Source organism: Triticum urartu, chromosome 2A, assembly GCF_056163025.1.
Source record: "Triticum urartu cultivar PI428250 chromosome 2A, HENAU_Tu73, whole genome shotgun sequence".
In the NCBI taxonomy this organism is placed as follows: Eukaryota; Viridiplantae; Streptophyta; class Magnoliopsida; order Poales; family Poaceae; genus Triticum; species Triticum urartu.
This window is the reverse complement of record NC_141874.1, coordinates 38,613,887-38,634,023: the sequence shown is the minus strand read 5'-3', so window position 1 is coordinate 38,634,023 and position 20,137 is coordinate 38,613,887. Positions and strand designations below refer to the sequence as shown.

Genomic DNA, 20,137 nt, shown 5'->3' with positions numbered 1-20,137 from the left:
GTTATGAAGAATAGGAAATATTGCTTTCCAGTAAAATCTGTCCGTGGTTTTTGTAATGATCATCTCGCTTTCATGCCAAGGAATCCGTTTCGGTCTTTAGTTTGTTCTTTATTTTGGACTCGAGCCTTCGACTTCGCTGGAATAGTTAGGTCATGGCGCAGAAGAAATTTCGTAGGCAGAAAGGAGCTGCTCTAGGTGGCGACCTTCCATTGCCTGGCTGCAACCTGAAGGACGACCCCCACGAGGGACATGGATGAGGCCAGTGATGTGCACCCATGAGGCGGAGACTGCAAGCCTGGAACATCCGGAGATTTGCAGGATGAAAACCCTGCCTTTATGGCAACACGACAGGACATACCGGAGATTTGCAGGTTGACTCGGTACATCGATCGCCACTTCCACGCTGTTTTTTTTTTTTTTTGCACAATGTGTTTTATGTTTGCCAAGAAAAAAAACAAGTGAACATGTTAGTATTCGACCATATTTTTCAACTTTTTTTAAAACGTGTAAGTGCTTTTTGCCACATGTTCTGTTAACATCCATTGAAAAAATCCAAAGGCTCAAGGGCGAGTCATCTTTGTTTTTTTGGTTTCCTTTTCTGAGTTAAGTTGTCTTTGTTCCTGGCATACTGCATATGCACCCCGTAAGGTACAAGTGTATAACAGGTACAAGTGGTTCGGGCGGCAAAAGTGCAAAAACGGAACCTACTACTTCCCTCTTTGGCATGGGAGTTAAAAGTGCCATTTTTGACGAAAACCTCATCAGAGGGCAGGGAGCTCCCGCATTTTCATATAGAAGAAGAGAGTTGGTCCGGTTAATAAGGAAAACCGGACCCAAAAACCATACATGCATTGGTTAATTAAGGGAAACCGGCGAAGACCACACACACCGGACTAGCACTCAAGAGACGTCGTCCGAGCCAGATACAAGGGTGCCGAGGCCCAAGACCACCATCAACACAGCATACCAGACCAAGACAACCACCGCAACCTCAAGAACAGGCCTGCAACTAGAAGTGAACTCGCACCTAACCTTTTGAAACATGAGATCAACCATTGGCCTCCACCAATGCACGAGTTGCCTCGATCGCAGTCGGTGTAGGCGATTTCTTGTACATCTGAAGATAAGAGTTCATCTTTTCTTGCACATCCTCCTCGAAGCCTTTCTTAGATGCCATCCCCTTCGGGAGTTCCCCATAAGCCTCCGTCAACCTATATTCTGCGCGCTTGGCAGTAGGAATGTTGCAGCTCCTGTTCTTCTTCTCCAAACGTCCACTACGCCTCTCGGAACAAGTGGATGCCCCGTCAATCCGCACATAAATCGGTTCTTCGAGCAAGGACCGCGGCGCTGCGCAACTGAAACCGCTTAGAAACTCATCCAACAAGGTGGTTGATGGCACACCAATATCACCAAGTGGCTCCTTGGACCCAGAAGACACCATATTGGTAGTGCCCCCTGAAGCAAACTTCACCGAAGAGGAGGCAAAGGGAGGCACCTCTCCAACCAAACCATCAGGTAAGGCCTCCTCAAAATGCTCCAAATCATTGCTTGATGTGACTATCTCAGCAACCTTAGCTTGCTCCTCCTCACCTTGACATACCATCTCGTGTAGAGCTACATCCATAGCAGGAAGAACATCATCGGCGACAACAGAGGGCGCCGGCTCCTCATGCTCGCACCAGGGAGGAGGCACACCCAAAGGCTCCAGGGAAGAAAATCCCCCACCATTCCCCAAATTCCCTCCCTCTCGCTCCTCAAGAGACTGGTTGAAGGCCGGCAAATCAACCACTTTGCCACTGATGGCGTCCAGCCGCTCCAAGAGGCCTGAGACCTGGGCCGCCCAACCCTGCAGAGCAACAGCCATGTCGCGGAGGGGTTGAACGGTCTCCTCCACACGAGCGGTAACCAGAGCCTGCAATTCGTTGCGTAGCGCCTCGGTCTGAGCTGCAAAGAGGGGCTTCAGCAGCCCCAAATCAGCAGCCAAGGTCGACTCGTCGGGGTTGCTACAAGGGTACCCTTGAACAAGCCTAGTCGAAGCGGCAACAATAGAGGCCCACGAGCATTTCTGCAACCTCGGTGAAGGAGTTGGGGCGGGTGCTTGGGGAGGCGAGGAGCAGCCGGCGGCAATAGGCCGCTGCGGAGATGACCGTGGCTGGCAAGGAGGCGGTCCGGACAGCCACGCTCGCGATGCCCAGAACGGCTGCAGCCCAGGCAGGTGACAGGCCCACGACAGTCGGCGATGAAGTGGTCTTCCGCCAAGCAACGGAAACAGAGCCCATATGCTCTCCGCTTGAAGGCGAGGGCGCGGTCGGTCTCCTTCTTGCGGGGCGGAAGCTTCTCCAACCTCCGGCGATGTTGGCCCCCGACCTCCACCCACCCCTTCTCTATAGATGCCAGCGATGCATCGGTCACGACCAGCGGTGTGAAATTCGGGGGGAGCTGATCTGGAGGTGGCGGCAGCTTGAGCGGGGATCCCATGGCAATCCTCGGAGGCGGAGGGAGGAGGCGGCAACTTGAGTGGAGGGACGTGGCGGTAGCTTGAGCGTGCAGGAGGGACCCCGTCTTCGTCCTCAGCATCGGCAGCCAGGGGCTCTGGATCTGGATCGGGAGAGGAGCTAGGACGGAGGGGAGGGCTGGGGGGTTGGTGGCTGGGGAGGGATCAGCGGGGGGGGGGGGGGGGGGGGGGGTTGGCGGTGGGAGAGGAGGCCATGGTCAGCGGAGGAGGATGGGGGGCGAGCTAAGCCGCCGCCGCCGCCGCGGTGGCGGTGGCGGTGGAGTCGCTGCTAGCGTCGCGGGAGCTAGGTTGAGGGGGTGACAACATGATAGATTGATCCACCGTTAAAAGTGCCATTGAGGTGGATGTTGGTTTCAGTTTTCTGAAACACTCACCGCGCCAGAAAATAATTGTGTTGCTGCCCGATGGGCCAAGAGCTGGAAACATTGATCGTCTCTACAGACACACATGTGCACACACGATGCATGGATACCGTGCTGAACATGACGCTGACGAATGCCTGTCTGGTATGCAGCGCTGCTGGTTGCTTAGCATGCATGAACTCAGCCACAGTGTGCGTACATGGCTACATTTTGCACTTAGTCAATTTACCTGCTCCTGTTCCTCCAAGTTCATTCAGGTTCACGGAGAACTCAGCAACAGTCGCCACTAGGGCTCTCATACGGTGGGCTGGCGGCGGCGACCGACATGGCCGGCCGATTCATTTTTTTCCCGCTCGGCCCCCGTGTCACCTACCCTAGGCAACACGGGCGGCACCTTGCCGCCCTAGATGTTTGAGATCGTGCCCGACCGTTTTGGAGTCTGTTCAGGAGCTCCTTCAGCACCCGGGGATTGACGTCGAACTGGAGTCGGCTCAACATGAAATCAAGCATGGTGCGATAGTCTTCTTCACGGAGCTCCTCTCCGTTCTTCAGACTAATATCACGCAATGTGTCCAGAATCTGGGCGTGGCAGGCGCGGCCCTTCCACTTCTGCCTTTGCCCTTTGTACTTCTTCCCGCAATTGAGATCCCTGTTAAGGAAGAATATCTCGCTCGTGCTTTTTTTGCGAGGAAATCGCTCTACTTTTTCCAGCGATGAGTGATTGAGTAAGGTCTAATTCAATCTGTGTTATGACCTACCTACTCAACTTCCATTCTCATGACCCAACTTATTCAATCCTCAGCCAAAATGTAACATAACATCACTTATAAGTAAGAAATTATGAAACGAATGGAATCGAAACATGGAACCGGAGCTGCAACCGAGCTATATGCAACCTTAATGAAATGAGACCACTCTCAGAACGACCCTTCGGAAAGCCCCACAACAAGCTATCCCAGAAGAAATTGTATAATTTGGCCAAAGTATTCACTTTCAGTTCCCTTTGCAATAAAATCACAATAGATACTCTTTAGAAGGCTCACTCCCTCATCTACAAACGGACAGAATAGCTGCTTAGTGACTAGGAGCGGAGCGCCCCTTTCCTGTTCTTGGTGGCGTCTATAGCGAAGAAGACCTTCCCGAACGAGGGCCGTCCAGTCCCTGGCCGGGGCGATCCAATTACCCGGAGAAGTTCTCTTTGTCTTCAAGCTTTTATTCCTCAATCCACTTATTCGTTCCCTTCTTTCATATACCTCCCCACCAATAGATAGGCCTCGATATGGCCTTATGCATCGTTCTGATGCAGAGGCCGGGGAGTCCCCCCTTTTTGAAAAAAAATAGATAGGCCTCGATTCCTTTCAAAAAGATGAAGGGACAGAGGTGACTAATTCCCCATCTCATTTGGGGCAGAAAACGAATCGACATCTCGATGTGAGCCCCAACCGCGCCATCGCCGCCCCGCCCCCTTCTCCAGCTAATCCCCTCGCGGCCGTCGGAGGCCACCACCAGGCGAAGCCCGCGTCGTGGCGGCGGCGGCGGGGCCTTCCCCCCGTGGCGCGGCTCTCCTCTCCTCCCGCGGGGCCCCGCGGCTGGCGGCCCGCCTGCGGGTGGCTCGTCGGCGCCCTTCCCGACGGCCGGCGACGCTCCTCCTGGTGGCGGATCCGGTGATCCGTCCTCCCCGTGCCTCCTGGTTGGCCATCCCGGCGGCGCCCCTCCGGCGTCAGATCTAGCACCGCCGCCGCAGTCCCTCCCCGCCGTCGTCACCAGCGGTGCCCTGGCGCGGCGCGTCCCTCCTCCCCCGCCCTCCCCTACGCACCACCTCGCCCGGCCACCCGACCCCCCTATCCTTGGATGTCCGGCGTCCTCCCGGCGGCAGGACCTTGTCCCGACCATGCCTCCTCTCTGGCTGGCCGAGGTGGGGCTGATTCCCCTGGCCTCCGGCTGCCCGTCGTCTTCCCGGCGGCGGAGCCTCGTCGAAGGCTCCCAGCCATGCATCTCCCTTGTGCTGGTTGTGGTGTGCCATGAGCGGTGGATCGAGCCCCGTGGTGGCTGTGTCTGGCGGTGTGTCTAGCAGTGCCCAATGTCATCTTCCCGGTGATTGGCGCGGCTCTCCTTCCGGTGGTTGTGGTCACAGCCTGCTTTGGTTTTCCTTGTCTCTGAATCTTGATCCACCAACCTTTGGGATTGTGCGGAATTTGGCCGGACGAAAGCCTTGCTTGGCTTGCCGATGCTGGTGGCAGTGACACCTGCGGGTGTCGTTTCCTTCTTGGAGGTGCCACCATGGCCTCTTCTCTGCGCCCCTACGCGAGTATCAGGGGAAACCCTAGATCTAGTCTGCTAGATCGGACAACGACGGCGGCTTGGCATTGTATCCTTCATGAAGGAACTATCTTGTTGCTTGTGGTGTGTTCGGTGTTGGATTTGAAGACTTCAGACGCTTTGCCGGTCCAGGCTGCTCCTCTTGGCGTGGGCATCCGGGGCGCTATGTATGGCCTCGACGACGCTCTCTCCGTAGTTTCTCCTCCTAGTTCGGCCAGATCCTGCAACCCACTTGCCGATCCTCTAGGCACTTAGGTGGGAGGTACGTTGATTTGGTTCGTCCCGGAGGTGTGGCCGTGCGGTGATGGTGCCCGACGTTGGTCGCGACGCGGCCCAGATACCTTTGTATCTCGTCTCTTTGCCGCAGGCTGGAGTTCGAGCTAGGAGAGTCTATGTTGTGTTGTATCCCTTCTTGTGTCTTTCCCACACCTTGTGTGGTGTTTCTCTCTTTTCCTCTTGTATGTCTATGTAATTTTTCTTCTACCTATCAATGAATGATATGCAAGCTTTGTGTATTCACGAAAAAATCATGGATCACGTACTGGTTCTATCCACTAGCAGCTCGCGGGCATGGCAACGTGACTGACGACAGGCTACCATCGCTTGTCGCAAAGGCCGCTTGATTGGCGTGATACTCACATTTTTTTTAGAAAAGGAGGACATTTTAAACTAGTATTTCTCTTGATCCCAGTATAGTGGTACGTACCCAGTCGATTCAGGCACTCAGATCAACTTTGAAGGCCAACAATCAACATCATACAAGAACTACTCGAAGCAGAAAATGTTTCAGATTGTTTGGTGCAACATAAATTTCTCAAATGATATTATTTACAATAAGCATCACCATTTTAGATATTCCTGTTGCACCCAAAAAAAATAAAACAGTTAATAGAGATAGTAGTACTTGTGTGATGTTGTCCTGCAGCTTCAAGTCCAAATCTTGTATTGTTTGGGAGAAATGAAAAAGTGGGGTTTTTTACACACAGAGCTTCGATGCAAAATTGGACGGTCGAGATAGAGGGGTGCACCTACATGGTGGCTCAACTACAAGTCTCTCTTTCTTATACCATTATAAAATAGAGCTCCTTGTAATACATATTACCGAAGATGCAACTCGAGATCTCTAAGCTTTGAAGGCAGAGGCGTTTGTGTTGTACTAGTGATTTAGTACACGAAACATACTTTGGCATGCATGGAAAACTTTGCAAAAGTATATTTCAGACATGCAGTTACCATTTACATTGTTAGCGTCTCAATGTAGTCCATGACCTGTTTTCTGATGTGCGTTCATCAATATAACATTGGTACTTCGGTAAACAAGATTATTGTGATAGATTTCACAAGGATGGGGTGAAGAAGTTGTTGATACCCTTATAAAAGGGCTTGGTTTTGAGAGGATATATCAATTGTGGCTATGAGGCCCGTCCGAACGATTAACTAGTATTGCACTTCCGAGCTGAGTTGTGGTTGAAAGGTTTATATAGTGTGGCTATACATGTGAGAGATGAGATATTAGAAGAATACTGAATAGAGGATTTTTAAGGTACCGTGGTACTCTATGGGAAGGATCGGTGCATTGGTCAAATTCTAAAGGTGCATCTTCAACAGGCTACTTTGTAATTTTGGTCCCTCTCAATGTCTCTAAACTGAACCGCACAACCAACTCTTGTAATGACTGAGCAACGACTGCGTCCATCTTGCCGAGTTCGAGCACCTCACCCCTCGGGCAATTTGTAGGAAAAAACCTATTGTACTGTTAGAGAGCTGGAGATATGGTGGCGTAGCTGATCTTGCTCCTTCTAAAAAGGTTTGACAATCATAGAACTGGTGTTCTATGGAGTTGTAATGAATAGTATGAAGTATTGTTTGCTGTGAAATCCCTACATGGGTTTTCCAATGATCATCGCACTTCCATGACAAGCAAAGGAATCCGTTTTGTTCTCTAGTTTGTTCTCTTCTTTTACGCGAGCCTTTGATTTCACTGCAATAGTTAGGTCACGACGCAAAAGGTATTTTGCAAGCAGAAAGGAGCTGCTCTCGGTGAAGACCTAGTAGGACCTGCCTGCAACCTCGAATGACAACGCCCGCGAGGGTCATGTGTGAGGGTGGTGAAACTATAAGGCCTCCTTTGACTGATTGAAGATGGCTCTTCTCTCCCCCTCCCCTCCCTCTTCCCCGGTCCTCCCCTCCCCGTCCGCCCTCCGACCCCATGGCTCGTCGCTCCCTGCGTCCCCTGTCCTCTCGTCACCGGCCCTCTTCCCCGCCTCCCCTCCCTCCTCGCCCTGCGCGGCGCCCCTCTCTTGATCCAGTCCTGTCTCTAGGCCTCGGAACAAGTTCTGGGCTCTGTCATCGGAAGAGGCGGATTCGGATCTCGATGTTGAGGATGTCCCTTCCCCTCTCCCCCTGGTCTCTCTCCCGGCGGACCCGCCTCTGGTTGGTGCGCCGGCGGCTGCCAGGGTCCGAAAGTTCGCTCCGGGCGGCCGGGGCCGCCCGGTGATCTGCGCAGAGGCTGGGAGCTCTGGTTGGTTCCAGGTGCGGCGTGGACGGCGTGGGAGGCGCTCGGAGGCGTTCTCTTCGCCAGGCTGCGTGGCCCCTGGGGGTGCGGCCTCCCGTTCGGGTGGTCCGGCTCGCTCTTCGCGCTCCCTGTCGCCTTCGTCGCCGGCGGCTGCGGCGGGGATGGCGTCGAGCTTGGCTCTGGCGCTTCCCCCCTAACCCTAGATCTGGCTCCGGTGCGGGAGGCTCGTGGGCCCCCGCTCCGCCTCAGTTGGGCTGTTCTGGGTCGGCTGCGGTTGCTGGGCCTCTGGTGCTTTCGTCCTCTTCTGATTTGCCCCCTCTTTCTGTCTTAGGTCCTGGGCCTGGCTTGGCCCGTTTTTCTAGGCCCATCTTGACTGGCCCGGCCCTCGCCTCCCCCCCGGCCGGCCTAGCCTCCTCGGGGTATTTATGGGCTCGTAAGGGCTCGCACCCCCCATTTCTAGGGTTTCCTGCCTCTCCTGCTGACCTTCGCCGCTATCGCTTCCGCATCCCCTCCTTTCGCAGATCCCCTCCTCCTCCACCTCTCTCCCTCCCCTTCGCGGCGGTTGTCGCCATGGATCGCTCGCGTGGGTCGTCCAGCGAGGCGATCTCTGGCCAGAAGCGGCAGCGGGAGGACGCGGGCGATGGGGCCGCCGATCTGGAACTCGAGGCTTCCCTTCGCTCCAAGCTCGAGGCCGAGCAGGCGGCTCGTCTCCATGTGGCCCGCAAGCGCGAGGATTGGTCGTCGGGGCTGGCGGGGCTCCAGGGAGACGGGCGGGCTGGGGCTCCGACGCCGGCTGCGGCCGGATCTGGATCTGAGGCCCCTGGATCAGGCGGATCTGGGACCGATCCATGGGAGGCCGTGGTGGCGGCGGGTGGCTCTGGCCTTGCAGCCCGTCCTCCCCCTCCTCCCCTGCATGGCCCTGGTCCCATGGCTCGCGGCGGCGGCCGTGCTCCGTCCTTGTCTTCTGGATTTGGCGGGCGTTCGTTGGGACGTGGGGGCGGCGGCTCCGACGGCCCTGGCCACCGGTTCCCGTCGTCGGGCCCGGGCTCGTCCTCTGGTGCTCTGGGCGATGGTATCCTTCCCCCTCCTCCTCCTCCCCTTCCGTCTTGCCCTCCTCCTCCGTCTAGCCAACCACCTAACCCTAACCTCACCTGCTTCGCTTGTCACCAACCTGGGCACTACCAGTCGCGCTGCTTTAATCCCCCCTTCTGCTTGATCTGCCGTGAGGCTGGACATCTCACTGTGAACTGCAACAACCGCCGTAAACCTGCGTCGTTTGTGCACTTTGGCCAAGGGCTCCCTGGATGTTCTTTCTTCGCGCTGGACTGTGAGGTCCCACAAGTCGCAGTGGCCCCTGCTCTCTCTAATGCTGCCATCATCTCGGTCAAAGACCACAAGATCTCTCCCCAAACCCTCCAGGATGAACTGTAGCTATGGGATGAAGGAGGGTGGGACTGGCAGATCCGACAGCTCTCTGACTTTGATTTTGCAGTGGTCTTTCCTTCTAAAAGCAGTCTAAAGATGATCTCTTCTCGCACAAGCTTCACCCTCCCTCTGAATCAACTGGTCGTTTCGGTTAAAGCTGCTGCCAATGGGGCGAAGCCTATATCCCCTCTCTCTGAGATCTGGGTGTTGGTTGATGATATCCCTCCTTCCCTCCGCTCTACTGAATTTGTCATGGCATTTGGCGTTCTCATTGGTAAACCAATCTTGGTGGATCAGGATTCCTTGGCTGTTCTTGGACCAGTGCGTCTCAAGATCTGGGTGGTTGACCTCTTGTGTGTTCATGGTAGTGTCGATGTGTTCCCTGCTGCGGATGGATTCAGGCTCCGGGTGCGCGTGGACGGGGCTGCTTCTTCCCGTTCCCCACCACTGCCCCCTCCTCCCGCTGATGATCGTCATGCTAGGGATGCTGATAATGTTCGCAACCTTAGCGGCGGGTCGCTTCCTCACTTTACTACGTCTGAGTGGGATGGCATGGGCTCAGAAAGTCACAAGCTTTTCAAGGAGAATGCCCCTAAGAACAGGAATGGTGGGAAGGATCAGTTGGAGTCCGCGCCTATTCAGTCTGCTCCTGTCGCTCCGCCTGCGGGTACCCCTATGTCGGGAGTCTGTTCCAACCTCCCTGCTCGTGGGCTCCCCGTCTCTCTCAGGTATTGAAGACCTCCCTGCCTCCCCACGTCGTGTGGCGTCGGTCCCTACCTCCAAGCGCAAATCCTCTGTCCGCAAGTTCTCTGCTCGAAGTCGGGCCTCCTCGGGGATGAAGCTCTCTGCAGCGGGTCTGTGTCGCCGTCTTGACGGTGATATGGGTGATGCGGTGGGCTTGTCCTCTCCGGCTGCGGTGCGGTCCTCTCCGATCCGGTCCCCATCTTCTACGGCTCGCAAGAGTGGTCGGTTCCGGGACAGTGGCATGAGGGTGGTCGACAAGGCGGCTCGACGCGCGGTCCTACCTGCTTCACAGTTGGTTCATGTATTCCTTCCCGCTTCAGGTATTCCTTCTTCCCCTGCACAGTTGGTTCATGTTTCTTCCTCACCTACTAGGCTTGTCCTACCTGCCCTCTCGGATGATCTCCTGACTAAGGTACTCGCGGACGTGTGTATTGCTCTAGATCACAACCATGGCTCTCCCTCCTCTCTGATTGCTATCATTAGGGCTAATGAAGTGGCCCAGGCGGCCTTGGCTAAGGCTAAGGAAGTGGCTGCAACACCTTCTGCCCCTCCAGTTGTGGCTGGTGGGTGCTCGGAGGCGGTGGCCGCTGGTGGTGGGGCTGGGACCCAAGTAAAAAAAGGGGGCTTCTAAACGGGCTAAATCCTGCTTGGCCCCCTGCAGGTCTAGTTTGAGCATCAAAAACCTTTCTTATAAATGAAAGCCCTCTTTTGGAACATCAGAGGTTTCGGCGCTCGGGGACGCCGAGACCAAATTAAAGACTTGGTCAGGGGACAATATTGACTTGATAGGCTTGATTGAAACCTTTAAATCCTCCTTTTCTCCTCATGAGCTTTCCTCTATCGCGGGGGCGGATCGGTTTGACCGGAACTTCCTTCCCTCCTCGGGCCATTCTGGTGGCATTCTGCTAGGTTTGAAATGGGATGTTTTTGATTTTGTTGCTTTTGATCATGGTATCTTTTGGGCTAGCACTGTGCTTTTCCATCGACAGCTTAACTCTCTCTGGGAATTTATGGTTGTGTATGGCCCCGCCGACCACGCCCTCTCTCCCATTTTTTTGGACAAAATCTCCAATAAAATAGAAGCTTGTTCGCTCCCCTTGGTGATTGGTGGTGATTTTAACTTGCTTCGCACCCCGCCGGACAAGAATACTAGTAATTTCTTGTGGGCTCTGGCTGACACCTTCAATGACTTCATAAGTTCTTGCGCCCTGTGTGAGATCCCTAGGGTGGGATCTAGGTACACTTGGACCAACCACCAGCCTTCTCCTATTTGCTCCGTCCTAGACCGCATTCTTGTTTGCTCAAATTGGGACTCTCTTTTCCCGCTCACGACACTTAAATCTAAGGCCATTGTGGGCTCGGATCATGCCCCTCTTATTCTTGATGCTGGAATTCACTCTACTTCCTCCCCCTCTAGATTTCAGTTTGACGCCTCTTGGCTCCTTATTGAGGGTTTCTGTGACCTCCTGGGCTCCAAAATAAATACGATTCTTTCTATCCCTCATTGTTCTTTTGGACCCATGGATGATTGGCATAACTGTTCGGCTTTGCTTCGCAAATTCCTTCGGGGATGGTCCCGGAACTACGCGGCACAGGAGCGCAGGGAGAAGGCCCTTCTTTTGTCCCAGATTGAGGCCCTTGATGCTCGGGCGGATGCCTCTGGCCTTTCTGACTCTGACCGGTCCCTCCAGTTCTCCCTTGAACGTGCGTTGATGCACCTGCATCGGCTTAACGAGATTTATTGGCGCCAAAGGGGCGCCACCAATTGGCTATTTAAGGGGATTCCCCCTCTGCCTATTTCTTTACGATTGCGAATGGGAGACGGCGCAGATGTCTAATTGATAGCCTGATCATAGATGGGATTCGTACTTCCGACCAGGGCATCATCCTTAACCACGTGGTCTCTTTCTTTTCTTCCCTTCTCTCTGCCAAGCCTGATCAGGGTTTCAGGCTTGCTGCTAACTTCTGGTACCAGGGAAATTTGGTCTCTCAGGTGAAAAATTCGGACTTGATGATTCCCTATTCTGAAGAGGAAATTTTGTCTGCTATCACGAAGGCTAACCCTAATTCTGCCTCTGGCCCGGATGGGTTTTCTATCCCCTTCTTTAAAAAGTTTTGGCCTATTCTTAAAAATCTTATTTGCCAAGTGATTCAAGGGTACTGCCTGGGCACAATTGATATCTCCAGGCTGAATTATGCGGTGATCTCTCTTATTCCCAAGATTAAGGGTGCTGACTTAATTTCCCAGTTTAGACCTATCGCGCTCATTAATAACTTTGCCAAGTTCCCTGCCAAGTGTCTGGCCACTCGCCTCACCCCGGTGGCCCACCGCACCCTATCTCATACTCAGTCGGCTTTTATCAAGGGGCGCTTCATTCTGGACGGAGTTCTCTGCCTCCACGAAATCGTTCATGATATTCACAAATCTGGGAACAAGGCAATTATACTCAAATTAGATTTTGAAAAGGCCTACGATTCAGTTAGTTGGGGTTTCCTGAGACAAGTCCTACTTGCAAAAGGGTTTGACAGTGGGGTGGTACACCGTATCATGCAGTTGGTTATGGGGGGCCACACTGTTGTTAATGTTAATGGGCATATTAGTAACTTCTTTAAAAATTCTAGGGGCCTACGGCAAGGCGACCCGGCCTCGCCGATTCTTTTTAACTTCGTTGCGGATGCCCTTTCTAATATCCTTTCTAGAGCTGCGGAGGCCGATCATATTTCCCCTGTTAGTTCCCACCTCATCCCGGAAGGAATCACGCATCTTTAGTATGCTGACGATACTATTATCTTGGTGGAACTTAATGATCTTTGCATTGCCAATCTCAAGTTTCTCCTCCTCTGTTTCGAAGCTCTCTCGGGGCTCAAGATTAATTTTTCTAAAAGCAAAGTTATTGTCACGGGTGTGTCTGACGTCGAAGCTCAAAGGGTGGCACGCCTATTAAATTGCTCTCTGGGCTCCTTTCCTATTAAGTATTTGGGCTTGCCTATCACTTCTGACAAGCTCTATGCCAAGGACTTTTCTCCTGTGGTGACCAAGGTCGGTAATCGTGTGATGCCCTGGAGGGGCAGATATAACACTCAGGCGGGCAAAGTGGCCTTAATTAATGCATGTCTCTCCTCCCTCCCTATGTTCTTGATGGGGTTCTACCTTCTTTCTATGGGTACTCATGCTGGTTTTGACAAACACGGAGGGGCCCTCTACTGGAACGCGGCCGATAACAAGCGGAAGTATCGCCTGGTTAAATGGGACACCATATGTAAGCCCAAAAGCCTTGGGGGGCTGGGCATCATTAACACTCTGGTTATGAACAAATGTCTGATCATTAAATGGTGGTGGAAGATCATGAACACTCCCCAAGACAAACCTTTGTGGTTCTCCATCTTAAAGGCGAAATACTTCCCTTTTTGTAGCCCAATGTTTGCCCGAGCTTCTGGGGCATCTCAATTTTGGCGCGATCTTGTTAAACATCGGCCTACCTTTCAAGGCCTAGTCAAATATGTTGTTGGCAATGGGAAATCTACTAGGTTTTGGCTCGACTGGTGGTGTGGGGCCTCTCCGCTGGCCTCTACTTTCCCTGTTTTATTCTCCTACTGTCCAAACACTCAGATCTCTATCTCGGAGCTTGCGTCGAATTACTGGGACCTTCAGCTGCGCCGCTCCCTCTCTCCTGCAGAGTTGGAAGACTGGCAGCGTCTTGCTGCCCTCTTCCCTTCGCTCTTGAAGGAGGAAGACACAGTTGTGTGGCCCCATTCTACTTCTGGCCGCTTCTCGGTTAAATCCTTGTATAGCAAACTTATTGAGGGATCAACTACCTCTAAATTTAAGTGGATATGGAAAGCTCGTATTCCCCCTAAGATTAGAGTGTTTCTCTGGCAAGCCTCTCGTGGGCGTCTTCCTACGGGTGACCAAATTCGTAAACGTAATGGCCCGGGTTCTGACAGCTGTGTTCTATGTGGGACGAGAGAAGATACTCCTCATATTTTTTTTAACTGCGTCCTGGCTAAGCTCTTTTGGTGTTGTATCAGATCTTGGTTGCATGTCTCCTGGGCTCCGACCTCCTTTGCGGACTTACGAGCCTTGGCTAATTCTTTGGTTGGGGCCCAAAGGAGATTGTTTTGGGTCGGCTTTGCTGCCATATGTTGGTCCTTATAGACGACAAGGAACAAATTTACTATCGAACATGTTTTTCCTGCTAAGCCTGCTGATTGCTTATTTAAGACTTGTATATTCCTGCAGCAGTGGAGATTATTGACTAAGGAGGAGGACAGGGATGCATTTGACGCCATGTTGGCCAAGATCCGATATTCTGCTATCTCCATCCTTCCAAACCAAGCGGACCCGTAGACGTTGCTGCGTTGCTTCGTTATCTTATCCTCTTCCGGCCCGCGTGCCGTGTACTGGCCTGGGAGCCATGTACTTAGACATTCCTTTTCGTGTTCTGACTTGATACTCTGTTATTCCTGTGCTGGTTGTCTGGATCCTTGTTAACTTTGCCTGGTGACTTTATCTATAAAGTCGGGCTGTGGCCTTTTATCTAAAAAAAATGTGTGAGGGTGGCCACGTGTCGTGCACCTATGATGAGGCGGAGGCTGCGACACCTGAAGATTTGTAGGACAAAAGCCTGCCTTGATGGTAACATAAAAAAACCGAGTCCAGAGTGGGAGGGACCCCGGGCCCTTATCGTGCCTCATTTTGAGACAAATGCTAGACTACAATCTCTTTTCGCGTGGCCGCTTAATATTGCGTAAGTCACCACTAGCTGTCTATTTCCCACGATTGTCAACATGACAACATGGCAGCTCAAGGTAAAAAGCAAAAAATAAGGCCTTTGTATGGAGTTTGTATAGGCTTTTCTTTCTCTTCCAAAACAACTTTTTAGGGTCTAACCACATCTCGATCAAGGAGAAAGAGGAGTAGACTAGTCCCCTAGAACTTAAAAGGTCACTAAGGCTTTATGGGGCTAATGGGCTAGCCAGGGATTTGCTGGTATGTTGGAGAATTTAATTTCACCGGGTCCTTGTCGGAGACAGTGGGGAGTCGTTGGATATTAGCAGATTGTGTTCGACACATATACATGAATAATAATTATTATATATAAATAAGAATAAAATTTTCTTTGTTTAAATGACAACTTTTATAATCACATTGCACCCTATCTCAACATAATTTATGCACTGTTTTTTTGTAACCACGTAGTTTCTACTACATATTTGTATTTTCTGGTCCAAGCAAAGCTGTGCCTACATGCCAATGCATTCCGTGCTGAACAGTAAATCAAAACAATTAACAATTTTTAGATGAAACTTTGTGGCTTTGATTATGACCAAATATTTTAGGTGCTTCCATTTTTTTTTTTGCCAAAATGACATCCGAGGAGTTCCAAACAAAAAATAAATAAATTTTCTGCTCAAAAGTACACAAAACCTTGAGCACTAATTCTGTTTTTTATGAAGCTCCTCGGATGTCATTTGATAAAGTTTGAAGCACCTGCTACATTTAGTCATAAACGAAGCCACACAAATTCAGATTTATTTAACTTTGTTTGCTATTTTTGAAATTTTACCATTCATCGTGTGTAATGTGCCCAGATTTAGAAAATACTGTCTTCCCTGTAAAATTATCATGTCGTAACATGAGAGACATTGAGCCTAGTGGACGATGGAATCCTCTCCCACAAAAAGAAGAACAGTCGCAAGAGTTCCACTACCAACTATGTATATCACTAAGAAGACAGAAATCATGCACAGAAAATGTTTGGTGATCAACAAAGCCAAAAATAATACAGGAAATTTGACGTAGTGCTACAATAGCTGGCCTATGTTGTATGTAATTGTTGGTATTTTATCTACATTTGCGCCATTTATCTGTGGTGTTGCCTTTTGGGTGTTGCTACTTTGCAATCATCTCCCTCGTTATGCAATCTTTCTGACAAGCAACCAAAAAGAAAGCATCTTCGTGTTTTCTTGCAGTACGGATCTTTAGGCTAGTCGTTAGTCGTAGTGGGTAGTATCATATACTACTATCATCCATATGATACTAGTATATGATACTACATCCGTAGTGCATAGTATCATATGTTGGTATCAAAGATGACTTCATTTATTGTCATGTGTGACACATAGTAGTACATCATTTAATATGATACGGTACCATTGTATGGCTAATTTTTTAAAAATAATACATTTTTTATTAATTTGCACAAATATTACACTTAAAAAAAGAATTTCAGAAATAATACACCGTCGCCCGCTGCCGACCGACTGGGCCTAGTCAGCCCACAGCAGGGCGACTGGGTGCACTCGGCCAGTAGCAGGCCGACAGCTGGCCAGCCTGCGACGTGTCGCGCGCTGATTGGGCAGGCCACGTCGCGAGGGGGGAGAGAGGGAGCTGTCGGCGCGGCTGTCACAGGGCGAGCCCCTGTCGGCTTACCGCGGGCCGATCGGCCAGCTGCGGCCGATAGGGTGTGGACCCACCTCACGTGGCACGGCAGGCTCCCTGCGTCTCCCACGCACGCGAGCGTTCTTCTTCTGTTCTTTCCTTCTCCTCTCTGTACACCAAAATGCCCCCAATTTCTACACCTAAATGAACCATTTATTTGCGGATTTGGCACCCTGAATGGATTCTACTCAGTTAGGGCAACCAAAAGAGACCTCGATCTATTGATGGGGTAGCTCGTGGTGGTCGTGGTGAGCATTTAGGTGGAGTTTTTTTCCAGCTCATTGGTGGAGCTTGTTGCGGCGGTGGAGGTGGTGGTGGTGGTGGAGAAGTTGGGGTAGTGTGGTGGAGGCGGTGGAGGTGAAGCTCCGGCAGTTTGGTGGAGTTTCCCGCTCCGATTCCGGTGAGTGAAGGCCGTCGTTCGTCGTTCGCACGCACGCTTCAAGGGTATATTTCAACCAACATTTTATTTTTCGTAGGTGCTCCGGTAGTATTTGTTAATATGTTTCGATGTGAAATAAATTAGGTGTGTGATTATTGTTAGTTGCTCCGGTAGTATACGTAAATATATTTAGATGTTAACTAATTAGTTGTGTAAAGATTTGTAGTTGCTCCGGTAGTATTAGTTGCTCCATTAATATTTTGTAACATATAGCTAGCTAATATATAGACATGTCTAATATTTGTTAGTGGGGGTATATTAAGATGTTGCTTAATACCTGTATTTCGTTATTGAAAAAAAATAGGTGACCCGAGATGTCCGATGTAGTGAACTTCATGTTGGGGAACGTAGTAATTTGAAAAAATTTCCTACGCACACGCAAGATCATGGTGATGCATAGCAACGAGAGGGGAGAGTGTTGTCCACGTACCCTCGTAGACCGAAAGAGGAAGCGTTATAACAATGCGTTTGATGTAGTCGTACGTCTTGATGGCCCGACCGATTAAGCACCGAAACTACGGCACCTCCGAGTTCTAGCACACGTTCAGCTCGATGACGATCCCCGGACTCCGATCCAGCAGAATGTCGGGGAAGAGTTCCGTCAGCACAACGGCGTGGTGATGATCTTGATGTTCTACCGTCGCAGGGCTTCGCCTAAGCACTGCTACAATATTATCGTGGATTATGGTGGAGGGGGGCACCGCACACGGCTAAGAGATCAATGATCAATTGTTGTGTCTGTGGGGTGCCCCCCTGCCCTCATATATAAAGGAGCAAGGGAGGGAGGCGGCCGGCCTAGGAGGAGGGCGCGCCAAGGGGGGATTCCTACTCCCACCGGGAGTAGGACTCCTCCTTCCCTTGTTGGAGTAGGAGAGAAGGAAAGAGGGGGAGAGGAACAAGGAAAAGTGGGCTGCACCCCTTGTCCAATTCGGACCAGAGGGGGGGCGCCTCCTTCCTTTTGGCCTCTCTCTTCTATTCCCGTATGGCCCAATAAGGCCCATATACTTCCCGGTGAATTCTCGTAACTCTCCGGTACTCCGAAAAATGCCCGAATCACTCGGAACCTTTCCGATGTCTGAATATAGTTGTCCAATATATCGATCTTTACGTCTCGACCATTTCGAGACTCCACGTCATGTCCCCGATCTCATCTGGGACTCTGAACTCCTTTGGTACATCAAAACTCATAAACTCATAATATAACTGTCATCGAAACCTTAAGCGTGCGGACCCTACGGGTTCGAGAACAATGTAGACATGACCGAGACACGTCTCCAGTCAATAACCAATAGCGGAACCTGGATGCTCATATTGGCTCCCACATATTCTACGAAAATCTTTATCGGTCAGACCGCATAACAACATACATTGTTCCCTTTGTCATCGGTATGTTACTTGCCCGAGATTCAATCGTCGGTATCTCAATACCTAGTTCAATCTCGTTACCGGCAAGTCTCTTTACTCGTTCTGTAATACATCATCCTGCAACTAACTCATTAGTTGCAATGCTTGCAAGGCTTAAGTGATGTGCATTACCGAGAGGGCCCAGAGATACCTCTCCGACAATCGGAGTGACAAATCCTAATCTCGAAATACGCCAACCCAACAAGTACCTTCGGAGACACCTGTAGAGCACCTTTATAATTACCCAGTTACGTTGTGACGTTTGGTAGCACACAAAGTGTTCCTCCGGTAAATGGGAGTTGCATAATCTCATAGTCATAGGAACATGTATAAGTCATGAAGAAAGAAATAGCAACAAACTAAACGATCAAGTGCTATGCTAACGGAATGGGTCAAGTCAATCACATCATTCTCCTAATGATGTGATCCCGTTAATCAAATGACAACTCATGTCTATGGTTAGGAAACATAACCATCTTTGATCAACAAGCTAGTCAAGTAGAGGCATACTAGTGATACTCTATTTGTCTATGTATTCACACATGTATTATGTTTCCGGTTAATACAATTCTAGCATGAATAATAAACATTTATCATGATATAAGGAAATACATAATAACTTTACTATTTCCTCCAGGGCATATTTCCTTCAATCTCCCACTTTCACTAGAGTCAATAATCTAGTTCACATCGCCATGTGATTTAATACCAATAGTTCACATCACCATGTGATTAACACCCATAGTTCACATCGACATGTGACCAACACCCAAAGGGTTTACTAGTCAATGATCTAGTTCACATCGCTATGTGATTAACACCCAAAGAGTACTAAGGTGTGATCATGTTTTGCTTGTGAGAGAAGTTTAGTCAACGGGTCTGCCACATTCAGATCCGTAAGTATTTTGCAAATTTCTATGTCAACAATGCTCTGCACGGAGCTACTCTAGCTAATTGCTCTCACTTTCAATATGTATCCAGATTGAGACTTTGAGTCATCTGGATTAGTGTCAAGACTTGCATCGACGTAACCCTTTACGACGAACCTTATGTCACCTCCATAATCGAGAAACATATCCTTATTCCACTAAGGATAATTTTGACCAATGTCCAGTGATCTACTCCTAGATCACTATTGTACTCCCTTGCCAAACACAGGGCAGGGTATACAATAGGTCTGGTACACAGCATGGCATATTTATAGAACCTATGGCTGAGGCATAGGGAATGACTTTCATTCTCTCTCTATCTTCTGTCGTGGTCAGGTTTTGAGTCTTACTCAACTTCACACCTTGTAACAAAGGCAAGAACTCCTTCTTTGACTGTTCCATTTTGAACTACTTCAAAATCTTGTCAAGGTATGTATTCATTGAAAAACTTATCAAGCGTCTTGATCTATCTCTATAGATCTTGATGCTCAATATGTAAGGAGCTTCACCGAGGTCTTTCTTTGAAAAACTCCTTTCAAACATTCCTTTATGCTTTGCAGAATAATTCTACATTATCTCCGATCAACAATATGTCATCCACATATACTTATCAGAAATGTTGTAGTGCTCCCACTCACTTTCTTGTAAATACAGGCTTCACCGCAAGTCTGTATAAAACTATATGCTTTAATCAACTCATCAAAGCATATATTCCAACTCCGAGATGCTTGCACCAGTCCATAGATGGATCGCTGGAGCTTGCATATTTTGTTAGCACCTTTAGGATTGACAAAACCTTCTGGTTGAATCATATACAACTCTTCTTTAATAAATCCATTAAGGAATGTAGTTTTGTTTATCCATTTGCCAGATTTCACAAAATGCGGCAATTGCCAACATGATTCGGACAGACTTAAGCATAGATACGAGTGAGAAACTCTCATCGTAGTCAACACCTTGAACTTGTCGAAAACCTTTTGCAACAATTCTAGCTTTGTAGATAGTAACACTACTATTAGCGTCCGTCTTCCTCTTGAAGATCC

General features: G+C 50.2%; 2 pseudogenes; one reads left to right on the top strand and one right to left on the bottom strand.

Moving 5' to 3' along the window:
* Positions 1 to 1,048: 1,048 nt before the first annotated feature.
* LOC147983396 (uncharacterized) lies at positions 1,049 to 2,710 on the bottom strand (annotated as a pseudogene).
* Positions 2,711 to 8,281: 5,571 nt separating this feature from the next.
* The window catches only part of LOC147983395 (uncharacterized), a 28,773-nt pseudogene continuing 16,917 nt past the window's right edge, over positions 8,282 to 20,137 (top strand).